Consider the following 14,512-nt stretch of genomic DNA (forward strand, 5'->3'; position numbering starts at 1 on the left):
GAGAAACGCGAGCGAGAACCAGCCAGGACACGTAGAACCCTGAAAGAACGGGGGTGGTGGGGGGTTGGGGGTTACTTTGCAGCTCCGACGCACCCTCTTCTTCCCTCAGGACGAGTTCATGTAAGTTTGTTCCATGATATACGGGAAATGTTTTCCACGGCGCGTCATAAATAGCCGCCGGCTGAAAAAGGAACAGGAACAACGGGTTCCCCGCAGCCCCGGGAAGAGACGGAAAAAGAAGAGCCGGATAGAAGGATCAAGGGAACGAGCGAGAGAGAAACAGGATCCGTGCCGGTGCACGCATCAGCCCCGACGTTTAATGGGAAATTATGGCCGCAGATAGCGGCCGCGTCTCACGACGCGCGACGTGGCCTGCCATAAAGGGGCAGATAACCACCCGGTATCTCGTTGATGCTCCACGAACATTGGAAACCGTCCTTAACCCTCGTTCACCCCCGCCTGGATCACTCTTCGACCGAGTTCCACTCGGTGATTTCGCTACGATCCCTGATTTTCGGGGTATAGGGGAAGTGTAACCGTTGGTTAATGATCCTCGAAATCAATTGATCGATGAAATGGCTTTCGAAAGAAAGTTGAGGAACGATTCTGTTTAACCCGTTGAATGTTCTGCGAATGTTTCTACGATGAAATTGGGAACATTTTTATATGGCTCATCTTGTACAGTTGTCGGTGTTAGTAAACAATTTTTTATTCGACGATAAGCAATTATTTTCAATGATTTATTCGGCAGTCAGTCTGTTCACGAATTATAAACAAATCCCACTGAAAGTTATGCAGGTTTATAATTGTAACATCGTTTATGAATATTTGTGTGCTCCTGGCGTTCTCAGTTTGCAGAGGTAATTTAATTAGAGCGTTCGTGGTTTAAGTGTTTCAACTGTTGAACTAATCATTTTCATATAATGAAAATACCGAATGGAGACAATAACTGTATTGATTTTAATAATATGTCCACATTTCGTTTCAGTAAAGATCATTATTGCACAAGCACACTAAATATTTAAATAAACTACCTACTATTACAGTAGTAATAAATTCTCGTGTAAAAAATTGAAAAGATCAATTTTCCCATAAATTCGACAATCTATTTTCTACAGTTTTGCAGACATATTTGCAAAAATAACGAAGTACAGGCTATTTAAGAATGGGTTGTGACAGAGTTCGATTCGAAAAGCATTCAGCGATATTTATACTTCAATCACTTTTAGGTTCTTCTCGTGACACGTATTACCAATTTAGAATAATCTGTTCAAAATTCGCTGATTCCCAAAATGAGAGAAGGTTATTGAAAGTGGAACGAATGGTTTCAGTAAAACCACATTTTCTAAATCGACTAAAACGAGCAAAGCTCATTCGATTCGCTATGAGTTTGTTTAGATTGTATACCAACAGTATTTAATATTGTCTTTTATTTATAATATTTTGTTTTAACAATGTATGATCAACTTTTATGTACTGTACTCTGACTGTACGTACATTACAAGTCGTATTTGCAAAATAGAAATTGTTAATCAAACGGGTTGGCGGACGGTCAAAGGCAACGAAGGCTATTGTGTGTATGATAATTTCCGAGCGTGCTTTCAATATGCTAAGAATACAGCGCCATTGTCGGCGCAGACTTTCCCGAAACAGAATACACACTATTAATATACAAAGTTTATTAGTTCCATTCCAAAAAAGAATTTGCAAACATAATCGTCTATATTCCGACATCAAAGGCACGTTGAAGCGCGCTAAAGGAAACTTTAATATGGTTTGAAATTGACCCAAGCGCCGCCAAAGCTCGTCTATCCCAGCGCTCAAGGGAAACTTACCGCCCAACCCTTCGTGGAATACAGTGGACGAAATTGCAATAAGGACACTGATTTACGAAGGAATATTACTGTATTCTATCAAGTTTTACTAGTTGCACACCTGGAACTTTGTGTGCACTATAGTGGCATTATGGAACAATCCGTGTCATCAAATTTCGAATCATCTATTGGTACCCATAGAATACCCATAGAATTATCGCTTACACGTCGAGGTCAATGCGAAATTACTATGGGAACACTCATGGTTTACTTAGATCTATCTCAGCGTTTATATGAGAAACATTTAAGAAAGTCAGTGTTATTTGAATTTAATTTAATTTTCTAACATAAGAAAAGTCTGTCTAATTATCACTATTGATATTGTGTCCGCTAAATATGTATACAGTAAAAAAATTAGATCTCTTGATCTAAGCCGAACGGAGGTACACGATCATAGTCAGTTCACCAATCCCCTCCAATGGGGGGCATACCCCTCGAAGGGCCGAGAAACTCGAGTTGCCTCGGTCCGTGTTTACACGCGCTGGCCTTTTCCACGTTCAGCGAAGTGGGAGAGGGAGGGGGGTGTGACGCGGTAGCAAGAACGGACCTGTCTCGGAGAACGTCACAACACGGACCCGAGAATTCCGCTTAGATCAAAACTTGACTGTATACAGAAATGGCTTAAATATTTTCTCTTCAACGAAAACGTCGCATATCGTGATTCAGGATTATCTGTCGAAGAAATCTCTGAACGAATAGGTAAATTCAATACGTGTATACATTATTATTTGAAAATTACGTATAGGAAAAATCACTGCATAGATGGCAATGCAAAATGAACAAGTCGCGATCGTTTAGGAAATTGCGACTGGAAATAAAACTACCAGTGAAATGGCAAGAATTTTGAATTTGCCGGTGACCGTACGGTGTGTCGAACGAATACAACAGCAAGATAAAAAAGATTAGAGCGTGCGAAAAACTATGCCACATCGTTCACAACAGCGTCAGGCACACGTTTTTATTGTAAACAGTAGTTTTTATAGACACAACGTTCACTGTGTACGGCACGTCGACGGACTCGTTCAGATTTACTGCGGCCGTCATTGGGATCGCGATCGCTACGTTTTGTTCATTAAGATTTCATTAACAGATATTCGCGAAATTAGCGACAGTCGACATTATCCGGCCCGTGGTATGTAATACCGCACCGAATATTGTGTAATAATGTTGTAATCAATATTGCAACAAAGGAGCCCGATATGTGCAACCTGGAACGATATACCACGGATGATTACAGCGTTTTTTATTATCGTACCGGTCATCGATCCGTCGAATAAATTCGAGCCGAATTTGATTCGATTCGGCTTGTCAATCCCTCGAGCATCCGGCGGGGCACGCGCGAGTGCAAAATACGCGTGCCACGTTGTTTGAACGAGGGAATTTAATACTGAGCGTTGTATTACCGAATACGCGGTGTATTCTCACACAGATGAAACCCCTTGTCCCCTCCTCCCTCCCAGGAAAGAAGACACTCGCTGCATCCCTTCTAATCGTCGACGCGAACGCGAAACGCCTCCTCGCAAGCGCGCGCGCGAGAGAGAGAGAGAGAGAGAGAGAGAGAGAGAGAGAGAGAGAGAGAGAGAGAGAGAGGGAGAGAGTATGCAACGAGAAAGAACGCGTGCCACGGAAATGCCGTGGCTGTCGCGGCCAGATCCGCGAATGCGACACGCCGCGATGCACCGGATTCGTACCGCGAGGCGCATTTAGCCCCAGAGTGGCTCAAGATATGCGGCTGACGTTTATATGCAGTCTTCGCTAACAAGATTCCCGCGTTCCCCTGTAACGGAACTTGCGGCTGTTGTGTACGCAGAGAGTGTTAGATGGCTGCCTACGAGTTATGTGCACGCCGCGCCGGTTTCATACGCTCACGGCGCGGTCAACAGTCCGCGCTGGAACAGTTAAACCTACAAAAGCTCAGTGACGAGTCTTCAACACTGGACCTATAGTCCAAATGACGGATTCTGACTTTCTAACCCCTTGGCATTCGAATTTTATTCTTATAAAACGGCGTGAGAAATCGATGTTGCTATTTTTCTTTTGAAATTTTACAAATTCAAACAACCACCACTAATTCTACCAATTTTTCAACAGAACTTAAAAAATTAGTAGGCAAAGGGGTCTAGTTTAATAGACATATTAGGATCATTTCATAAAAAGTATCTCCGTAACTGTTAACGTTAACGCGAGGCTGCATAGATTTCACGAATGAAATCTCTGTTCCCAAAAAAATGTCCGTCTGTTTCCATGAACTTTAGCCGACATTAATGTACTTTACTGCTCAATCTAGAATATATATAGAACGATTCATTCGATTAGTTTTTGTTTTCTATGCATGTTACTTTGTGTCAATATATCCTAGGGACTACAGTAAACTTTTCTTTAAAAGAAAGAGTAACCAAAACCCTACTTTAACCACGTCTTACCATGGCTGAATCATTCTACTGAGGATTATTTAATGGGTCCCCTAGTTTTTGAGAAACGTTCCGTAACACTGAATAGCTCTTAGCGATATTAAAAAACTTCCTCCAGAAAAATTGCAGTCTTACGGCTGGAATAGTTTATAAAGTATTAAATATTTTGCCGAAGTGTCTACCTTCGCCTCATGCGAAATGGAGCCTGTCTACTACAGTATGAGGATCTCCCACTGACTGTCCAACTTCTTATACATCACTATAAATTTTTTAGGTTACAGGTGACCTATTTCCAAGTATACGGGGTAGTTCGTCACAATATTTGAGCTGTTTCTAACCGTTTAGCAAAAGTAATGTTTCAAACACGGGTGAACATGTTGAGGGAAAGACTTACAGACGCAAAAAGTATTTAACAACATTCTTTAAACATTCTTTCGATGGTATTTTCATAGTCAACGATTTAAGATCATACAATGGCTGCAACACGAACTGAACAGTAAATTATGCCTTGTGAAAGACTACTTTCCAGGGCAATGTCCTACACTGTCAAACACAGGCCAGAACACTATTGTAAGCTTGATCTGTCGTGTTCCGTCGTATCTGATTAATGTTTCATTATAAACAGAGAATCGATTGTCCGAAATCCATCGATATATCTACTGACATGGGACTTGCACGTGCTATCGATTTGCACTTAAGGGGAGGCTCTAATTTCCATTCGCGTATGACACGCGGAATCTGGGACCTGGACGCGAGATCGCGCGGAGGATTAACGATCGCGCGTGGATCGTCGTCGTGAAACATCCGAAGAACTTCGTTCGAGAACTCCCGGCGACCGAGGAAGTTCCCGCACAGTCAAGGCCGTCTCGCGCTTAATTTACATCGGACATCGGAAAAAGAGAAACAGAGATTGCAAAGTTACCAAAGAATTCCAGCTGGCGGTCTCGAGGGAAGTTCCCACAGGGGTCGCGCGTTCGTTGAAAATTTAAAGCGAAACTTGCCCTTGTATTGAGGGAACGGAGAAGACGAACGCGACCGTCGCGTAAGGGAGCAACGATTCCAGTGGAGGAAGAATTTGTTTCGACAAAAAGACGGCAAATAGACCCGCTACTCCATCCCGCAATTGCGTTCTTAAATCGGACGCGATTCCGAGCTTTTTGTTCGGGCGACGGGGTCGGAACGATCCTCTATGCGACCGATTACAATCTGTTGCAATTGAGGCTGTTGATCGGGATGTTGTAAACTCGTCGAGTCAAGAACGAGACTGCAAATACTGCAGACATTCCTATTTATATAGGGTAAGGAACCCAATTACTGTGGGGCTACCAATTACTGTGCCTACATTAATTATAGATATTTTTAAAGCACAATGAATATTAAATTTTTTCATTGAAATCAATGATTATCAATTTTTTGTGCTCTCCAAATTAAATTTACAAAACTTGGGTGATGCTGTTCTTACTTTTATCAATATTCACTAAAATTAAATATATTTTTACTTAATTTCGACCTGAAGAAATCTTCTTTTGAGCGAAATAAATTTTCAAACTCATTCTGTTTTTCATAAAACTACGTACAGAAGTGAAAATTTGTATAAAGATAGTATAATAATCAGCAATACCATTTGTGGAAATTCCTCTTGGCTGTAGGCCCGTACGAGCTGATTTGATTATAGCACAGCTCATGATCAAGATGATTGATTGATCCCTCCCTAATGCTACATAAGAGCCACTTGCTAAATGAATATTGAGCGACTAATCGAAGACACGTGCAGTATAACGTAGTAGCGTCTGGTCGATACAATTACACTTTAGCTACTGCGACTAAAACTGTAGAGGTTAATATACTCTTTATAAATATAAAACGGGAATTGGAAAACTATTTCAATTTACATTTGGTTTCCATGAAATTCGTTTTAGAATGACATTGAAAAGGTGATACTATCTAACTATACTACCAGATACTAATAATATGCAACTATTTAATTCTCTTGTAAAGTAACGAAGAAATTACAGCGAACAAAACAAATGAAACATCCCGTATAATTGATGAAAATGGATTACTTAGTGAATTTGCGTGCTTTTGCGAATTTAGTTTGGAGAGCACAAACAAAATATATTATTACCGTTAAATGTCGCATGTAATAAATAATAACTAGACTGCAGATTTTGTGCGTTTGTGACAAAAGTGAGTAGCAAAAATATAAAACAGACGAATTTTGGGAATTTAAGAACGTCGATACTTTATTTTCAATTTACTAAAATTATTGAAGGAGAAACGAAATTCTTATTTTTATTTTTCATACAGATTCGCAATCTAATAATAAAGAAGTCATTCCCGTGGTTCGATTATGGTTACCATATATTTTTTCTTAAAGAGGAAAATTTGTGAAAAACCAGGCTGAATCAGTTTTCAAAAATTCACCAATGACATAATTTCTGAAATTGCTCAACAAAGCAATGAAGAAGTTCGCATAGGTTATGCTAGTGATAACTATACTATTTGCCAACGAACTAATATGTTTAACAGACACAGCGTTTCAACAACGAAACTCTAGCATTTCCAATACTTTCGTATCAACTTTTAGTATAATTCAGCATTACATCGCAACCTACAAAACTATTGTTGATCGCATAAACACGTTCATCGTGCGCCAGCTCGAACAATAAAAGTGAACTTTACACCGATTCGAACATTTTCGAAACAACCGAGTGACGGATAATTGTGAAAAGTTTGCTCGTTACTCACGATAACCTCCGTGTATATCGAGCTTTCAGTTCATTAGTTGTGTCCTACGCGGAGACGGGGCGATGGGCGGAAGACTCACGGAGCATGTGAGTTTCGCTATTAAGTTAAAAAGCGTATGAGCGCAATTACTGTTAGCATAAAGTAGACGAGCCGCGATAGACCATCTACGTTGAAACGATCCGGACCGGAAAAATTGAAACCCGGAACAGCTAGAATGACTGATCTTACTAAAGCGAAATGAGTCGCCATAAAAAAGCTAATAAACTTTTCTTCATTGTTACCGGTACAATGCAGTTGCATCTACGTTTATGAATTTCTTTGAACACTCACTGGAGCTGGAAAGTGCTCAACTGAATCGTTAATTGAGAATTTTATCGATCACTTAACTATACAACGCATAAAGTAAACGGTAGCAATTTCCACGTATTTGAAGGCGTTTTTCTTGGGAAAATAAAAATTCAACGAACTAGTAGTCGTTATTGTTTCAATTTTTCGATTCAGTTATCTTGACATCAAGTAACTAAAGTTTTAAATACGTAGCCTACCGTATCTTAAAATTATAATCAATTGTAGTCAATTTTATCTTGAGCTTTAATTAAAGTACCAAATAGTTACAGCATCATTTTTTTAACATTAATTGAGAGTATATTAAACTTCATATTCGCGTCAAATGTAACTGTTCAAAATTGTGCGAAATGAAAAAAAAAAAAGAATAGTCGAAAGCATTATTAAAACGCTCATTGTCAATATTAAATAATACGTAGATATAAAAGGTATGATGTAAAAATAATATGGCAAGCCTTGCAACCGGCAAAACCTTTTTATCTAGTAAAAAATGAAAATGTTTCTGGTATTGTTTCATGAAATTGTGGTTTTTTTCGTCGTTCGATGCTCTATACTCGGTGGAATAAATGTTTTTGATTGTAAATGTGCTCGTGACACAGGGGGACGTCGCGAAAACTTATGAATCTTAAATTTGTTGCATCCGCTGTTTTATTTGGCTGTTTTATTCCGCGGTGCGGAGCGAAATTTTCAGATGTTACGGACGGGATAAAATATGTTTTCTAAGTGGATTATTCTGAAGTAAGGCCGCCAACACTTTGAGATAGTCCAGGCATCTGCTAGGCAACCCAGTTTCGCCCTGTTTTCGTTAAGAGTTCCGGTTAAGTGGTTCAATCATGTGCGCTGCAAGACGGATATTTGGCTTGCCATGTTTATAGCAACGTTAGATGAGCAAAACTTGATACAAGCACGAAGTAAGATTGAGATAGGGGCGGGACGAAGGGTTCGCGGGATTAGTGGCGAAGCCTCGAAATTAACGGATCCCGAGTTCCCGGTGGAAGTGAAAAATGCTCGCCGGGTCAGGCAGCCTGCTTGCATACTCTCACGAAAATTACAACAGCCACGGAAGTATACTTTGCATCAAGTACTGCAAACAAAACACGAAAAAATAACAACACGAACGCGAATCTCCAGCTTAAGTAAGTTTCGGCTTACAAAGTCTGGGATTAGAAGCGAAAAATGTAAAGCCCATTAGGAATCATGAGATGTTTATGTAAATACAGTAATGTCGTGATATATGCAGAAAGTTCGGGACCGAAATATTACATATGTATGTATATCATGCACAGATACTCCTACCCGCGCTCTTGCATAGTTAATATTAACACAACGATAAAACTTTCGATTTTTGATGATTCAAAATTTTATGGAGCTTTTATCAACATAGAGGTAACATTTTTCTGCTTGACACGACACAAGTTTGATCATATTTATCTGTTTAATTCACACAAAAGTAGAGGCTCTATTGTGCGTACTAATCGGCGGAACTGGTTACGCGTTAAATATGTTCTCGCATAATGGAGAATTCAGATATCGGCACGAATAATCGAAGTTCCATTAAATTGTGAAACGAAACAGCACTCCGAATTATGTCACGTTTTGACTCATTTTACTCAGAAAAATGTTACAGATATGTTGGGAAATGTTTCATAAAATAATAATTCAAAACAAGTTATAATGAAGTTTTATTTCTGGAATAAAAGATTTATTATTTACCACGGAATAATGAAAACGTACTGTTAATGAGCCCTTAACTTGTGGAAGAAACAGGGATTTTGAAAAGAGCGATACTGACGATGTTAAGTGGCACGAAACCACTTGCAATAATTGAGTGGGTTTCAGTGTCTACAACATCTACAGGTTAAAATTAGGAATCGTCCGAAGCGTAACAATAGCCGAAGCTCCCGTCACTCATATTACCACACATTGATTAACGGGTAACCGAGGATACACCAGAATCGCATTCGTGCACCATTCTCCGTGACCCGGGTAGGAATGTTCGGACTTTTAAAAAATCATTAAACGACCGATAATCGAGTGTTCGACCCGAAAAGTAGGACAAAACTATAGTAAAACTCGCTTTATCTCCAAGCTCCTCCAACTTTGCTGAAAATCACTCGTAATTGACAAAACAAACACCGCTTTGAACGTTCAAATTTCTATGTTTGGTCCAAAAAATCAATTTTCTTAAATTACATTTATTAAAAGTATAGAACCTTCAAAATACTTTCCCAAAATTTTATGCTGAAACTCATTGAAATGACAAAGTCACGACGATGTTTCAGAGTATAGTTGAAAAAGGAGCGCGTGTCAAGCTTCTGTACCGATGAGAGAGGCTAGAAACAAAAATTTTACCGCTTACGCAAAGTTTTCGAATTAGGGTATTGTCTTGCTTTTCGTATGAAACGTTCCACTGTTGTGTCGGGCGGAAGTTGCGAACTAACGTAAATCGGTTGTTGTAAACAAATCTTGGGCGAGTGTGCGTAAGGCCGGCAATTGCGGCTATGCTTGCATTCGTGGCGTAGCACCCGAAAATCATGTGCCGCGCACGAGCTAATAATAATTTGCAATCCCGTTAGAGGTAATCTGTATTTAGATAACAACTGCGCCAGTAAACCAACTGTTTACCCGGCTGGAATACGTAGCAATTCTAAGCAATTTCTACAACCTGAATATCCGGGCACGGGGGAGTGGGAATAGTGGGTGAACGCCGTGCCTGATCGTTTTCTGTTTCAAATTCGTCGAGCAAACATTAACGATCCCGTGCATTCGCCGTATAAACGATTACCTTCGAATCTGTATCCCATTAAAACCGAATCTCTGTACCGGCCGTCGCTCGTGCAAACAGTCCCGGCCTGCCGGGACACGAATAAGCGTTCAAATTGTCACGTGTCGCGAGACACCCGCTACTGTACACGCTATCTGTAAAACCGTGTTACAATCGGCAAGCAGCTAATCCTACAAAAAAAAAAAGGTACGAAGGTCAGTCAAACACACTGCCACGGAAAATCAAAGGAGCGCTTTTTCATTGTAATAGAATGTCTAACATGTCTAAGACATGTGCCAACGGAAATATGTTTATTGATAAATAAATCTGTAACTGGTCTTGAGAATCGTTGTCGTGAATAAGGTCCGCCATACGAGGCTTAAACAACCCGTCTAGTTTAATGTAAATATCAAATAGCATTAGACTACGTTCCCGGTAGCAGCGCGCGTAATAACCACGAGGCCGCTGATTAAACTTAAATAATAATTCCGGCTTGTAATGTAGCCGTGATTAAATATGTAATGTTGTTGCGGTTCGTCGTTGCGGGTGGTGCAGCTAAGGGATTTTACCTTCTTGTCTTGGTGCATGCACTGCTGGAATCTCTGTACAGTATTTTTGAAGAAAGGACGCGACAATAACATCAAGAACAACAACATTTTCAACACTCCAGAATGTCGCATAAACCTAAAACTTGTTTGCATACTCTTGCACGGTTCGCGAGAACGATGCACACGCATAAGTGCTGCATTGGAAGAGGAATTTACGTAAAAAGGAATCTTCCTTCAAAAATGGTGGATCATTTGTAATTGCGAGACTCGCAATAAAGGAAGACGGATTAATTGTTCGGGTGATTAAAATCAAAAAACCGCCTTAAGGCGGACCAAACACCGTGGGAATCATGTATTTAGCGCGGTTTCGTTTACGTTCGCCGTGATTACGAGACCGTTACCGGCTTGCATCCGCGGTTTACGACTAAGCCGGCGCGGTGGTGTATTAATTATTCCCTGACGGAGGCTTATCGACTAGTTGACAGGCCGATATACCGAAGCGCGATGCTGGGTCGAGTAGGGGGGGGGGGAAGAGAGCGAGAGAGGGGGGGTACCAGGAAATGAAAAGAAAAAGGAGCGCGAAAGCCGGGAAAAATATGGATAAGAGCGGATGAATTATGACACTAGACTACGTGGCGGATTAACGCGGGGGAGAAGTGCCAGGCTGAGGAACGTGCAGACCGTCTTCGAACTGTTTTTTTTTTCTCTCTTTCGTACGCATCGTATGGGCACGTCTGAGGCCTCAGCCTGAATCTGGAGGGTAGGTGTGGCACGCGAAGAGAAGCATCATTAGTTAGCCGAGCTCGAGTAGAGATTTCTCCCCTTGCCTCTGCTCTCCTCCGTCTCCTTCTTCTTCGTCTTCTTTTTCCTGCTCGTCTTCCACCCGTCTTCCCGCGTGTGTATATATTTTCCCTTTTCCGTATCGTTCCGTTCCGACCCGACTCCACCCCTCTACCCCCCTTTAACGTCGCGCACACACAGGGTATCTCGCGCTAGCCTAACCCCAAAGCAGACGTTTCCCATCGCGCCGGTAACGAGTGATGCCATCCAAGTAAAACGACAGGGAAACCTTTTCAGACGGTCTCTCGATCGCGGATCTCGTCGACGGGGTCTGGCAATTACCGAGCTCACGGAATTTTTACTTTGATCCCAGGCACCGATCATCCGCAGGCTCGTTAACCCCCGCACGGTTTTTACGCCACTTGCGAATTCCCGCGACACAGGCAAATCCGGCGGGCATGTATATCCGTGCTGATTTAATTAGTTCGAGTGACCCCTCGCTTTTCCTGGCCCTCCGGTATGCCAGAAAATACCGTCTCGTGTCCATTCTTGCACTTTTCAGCATTATTCCGTAGGTGGTGTACGGGTCGTGTCACTTGACTGTACCACCTGAATTTATGCATTAACTCCTTGTCCTACAACAACGAGTAAGACTCGTGGTAAGAAATTTCGGACAGAAACAATAAGCTCGACCCTGACCCGTGGTACCTCTCGCGGACCAAACGTAAACAAGACGAGTCAGACCCATGGTTCAGTTGTTCTCGATATTTCCTTACTTTCATAAGACTGTCATAAGACGCATACATTTCGCGCAAGTTCGAGGCGTGACCGACCTTCTTGTTTATTATGGCCTGAGCAATTGGGAGTTAGCGGGTAGGACAAGAGGTTAAAAAAGGTCGGAAAGAAGGAATAACATTTTTTCGTCTAGCGCTTTGCTTTCGAGAAAATCGAGTTTCAAAATGCAGCGAATACACGTGCTATAAACGATAATAGAGAATACCATTGTACAAGAATTCATGATTTTCATCATGTTCCTACAAAATAATATTTTATTTTCTCGTCAACTATGCGGACTATGTTCCTACATTTAAATGATTACGTACTCTGTACTAGTTCATCTCCCTTGCAAAACTATTTCAATTCCAAAAATGAGCGAAAATGTACAAAGCATAACCCACGCCTTAATACTTGCGCAAACTTGTAATCTCTGTTAAAAACAACTTCATCGTGCTGTCTAACTCGATTAATCTCTTCAGGCATGACAAAGACGCTTATAAATGTGATTAAAAGCATCCACGGAAGAAACTGTGTCAAAGTACGCCGACAAAGCTTCTGTTTCACAAGTTTGAAGTTTAAAAGCATGGCCTCGTGTTTGCATATTAATTGGAGATTTTGGTGGATTTCTAAAAAATTTGGTCAGTGTATGTGACCTGCGACGTCTTCTTAATAGTCTGATTTATTTAATACCATTCCAGACACTCTTGGTCTTGTACCATATAGATATACAGGGTGGTCCAATAGTAATGGTAGATCCGTCGAGTTTGTCGAACGATTCCTATTGAACAGCCCGCGTGTTGCCGAATATTTAAACTCGATTTCCTCGAATACGTCAAATGATAAAAAATCTTTATTTTCAACTTATTTTCTCATATGGAGTCACCCCCACCACGGTTGTAACAGTTATTCCGATTATTAAAACGTTTTCTAAAAAAACTACGTTTTATTGGAAAGCGTGGAGCGGATAAAGTGCAAGAACAAGCAAAGAACGTGATAAATCAGCCTGTGTTCACGGATATAGGACACGGTACAAAACGAATAACCATGTAAAACATATTAAGAGGTTGTGTAAGTTATGTAGGACCTATTAAGAAACCAACCATTTCTTCATCGGTGATTCAACGAGCGCGATTTCCGAAAAAACCGAAAAAAGAGATAAAAACGCCGTGTTATCGGCGATAAGTGGCCCGACCGCATGAAATAAGGCCTCTAATTGCATCGCGTTCGTTAATGAACCAGTGCTGAACTTCGCTCACCGGCGGAAAATCCGATTCTTCTACTTTTCTCTATTGAACGTGCACGTGCGTTCGCCAGCAGCGCCGATCGATCGGCATCGTCATCCGCGGCCTAAAGCTACGCGTAATATCGAATCGCGTATGGCTGTGCACAAACGGCAAAGTGAGTTTATCGCGGATTTCCACATTGCCCCGTAATATGTACAGCGGTGTTTGTCCACGGCCAACATGACGCGTGCACTTTTCCGAGAAAACGCGCCGCTTGAAAACCCCAAACATTGTTTCGCTGCGTCGAAACATTGAAGACACCCGACCCCTTATCGGTGTGCAAACCAGATCCGTTTGCAGAATACATACTATGCGCCAAAGCATATTCGCGAGCGTTACTTGCGATACAATGGATGTTATGCTGCTCTCTGTGAGATCACAGATCTAGGACAGAGAGCATTAAAACCTCAGGCGTAACACATTTCTAACCCTTATGTCAATACTTGGGTAACTGCTTGGAATACTGCTTTCAATTTGTCTTTGAAATTTGTTGCATATTTTATAGTTTTGATTTTGTTCATTCATTTGTGTTTTAAATGTATAAAATTCGTATTCTAATAATTATAAATTAATTTATATTTCAGGCATAAAAATGTGCGCCCATATAATGGTTAAATATCTTTTACTATAGTTTAGGTGTGCAGGGCGTTTTAGACTTTCCCTTGGGTGCGACTACTTTTCCTACGATCTTGCCGTAGGTTCTACCATTTTTCTTCGGGTTCTAGAATTTTTCTTTAGGCCCTGCAATTTTTCCACAAGTCCTACTATTTTTCTTCGGATCCTAGAATTTTTCTTTAGGCCCTGCGATTTTTTTTAAAGTCCCTCGAATTTTCTTTTAAGCCCTAAGATTTTTCCTCTGGACCTACAATTTTCTATAGCCTCTACAACTAGTAACACGTTGTGAAACAATTTTAGGAAATGGTGGCGACTATTCAGGGTGTGGCCGGACGGGTGGTACATCCATACAACGGGTGATTGTACG

The 14,512-nt window shown here is 41.0% G+C and overlaps 1 protein-coding gene across 5 annotated transcripts in view; it reads right to left on the minus strand.

Annotated features, from left to right (window-relative positions):
* LOC143352748 (cell adhesion molecule Dscam2) overlaps window positions 1-14,512 on the minus strand; it is a 249,819-nt gene that overhangs the window by 108,199 nt on the left and 127,108 nt on the right. The gene's annotated exons all lie outside the window — the stretch shown is intronic.

Source organism: Halictus rubicundus, chromosome 3 (genome assembly GCF_050948215.1).
Source record: "Halictus rubicundus isolate RS-2024b chromosome 3, iyHalRubi1_principal, whole genome shotgun sequence".
NCBI lineage: Eukaryota > Metazoa > Arthropoda > Insecta > Hymenoptera > Halictidae > Halictus > Halictus rubicundus.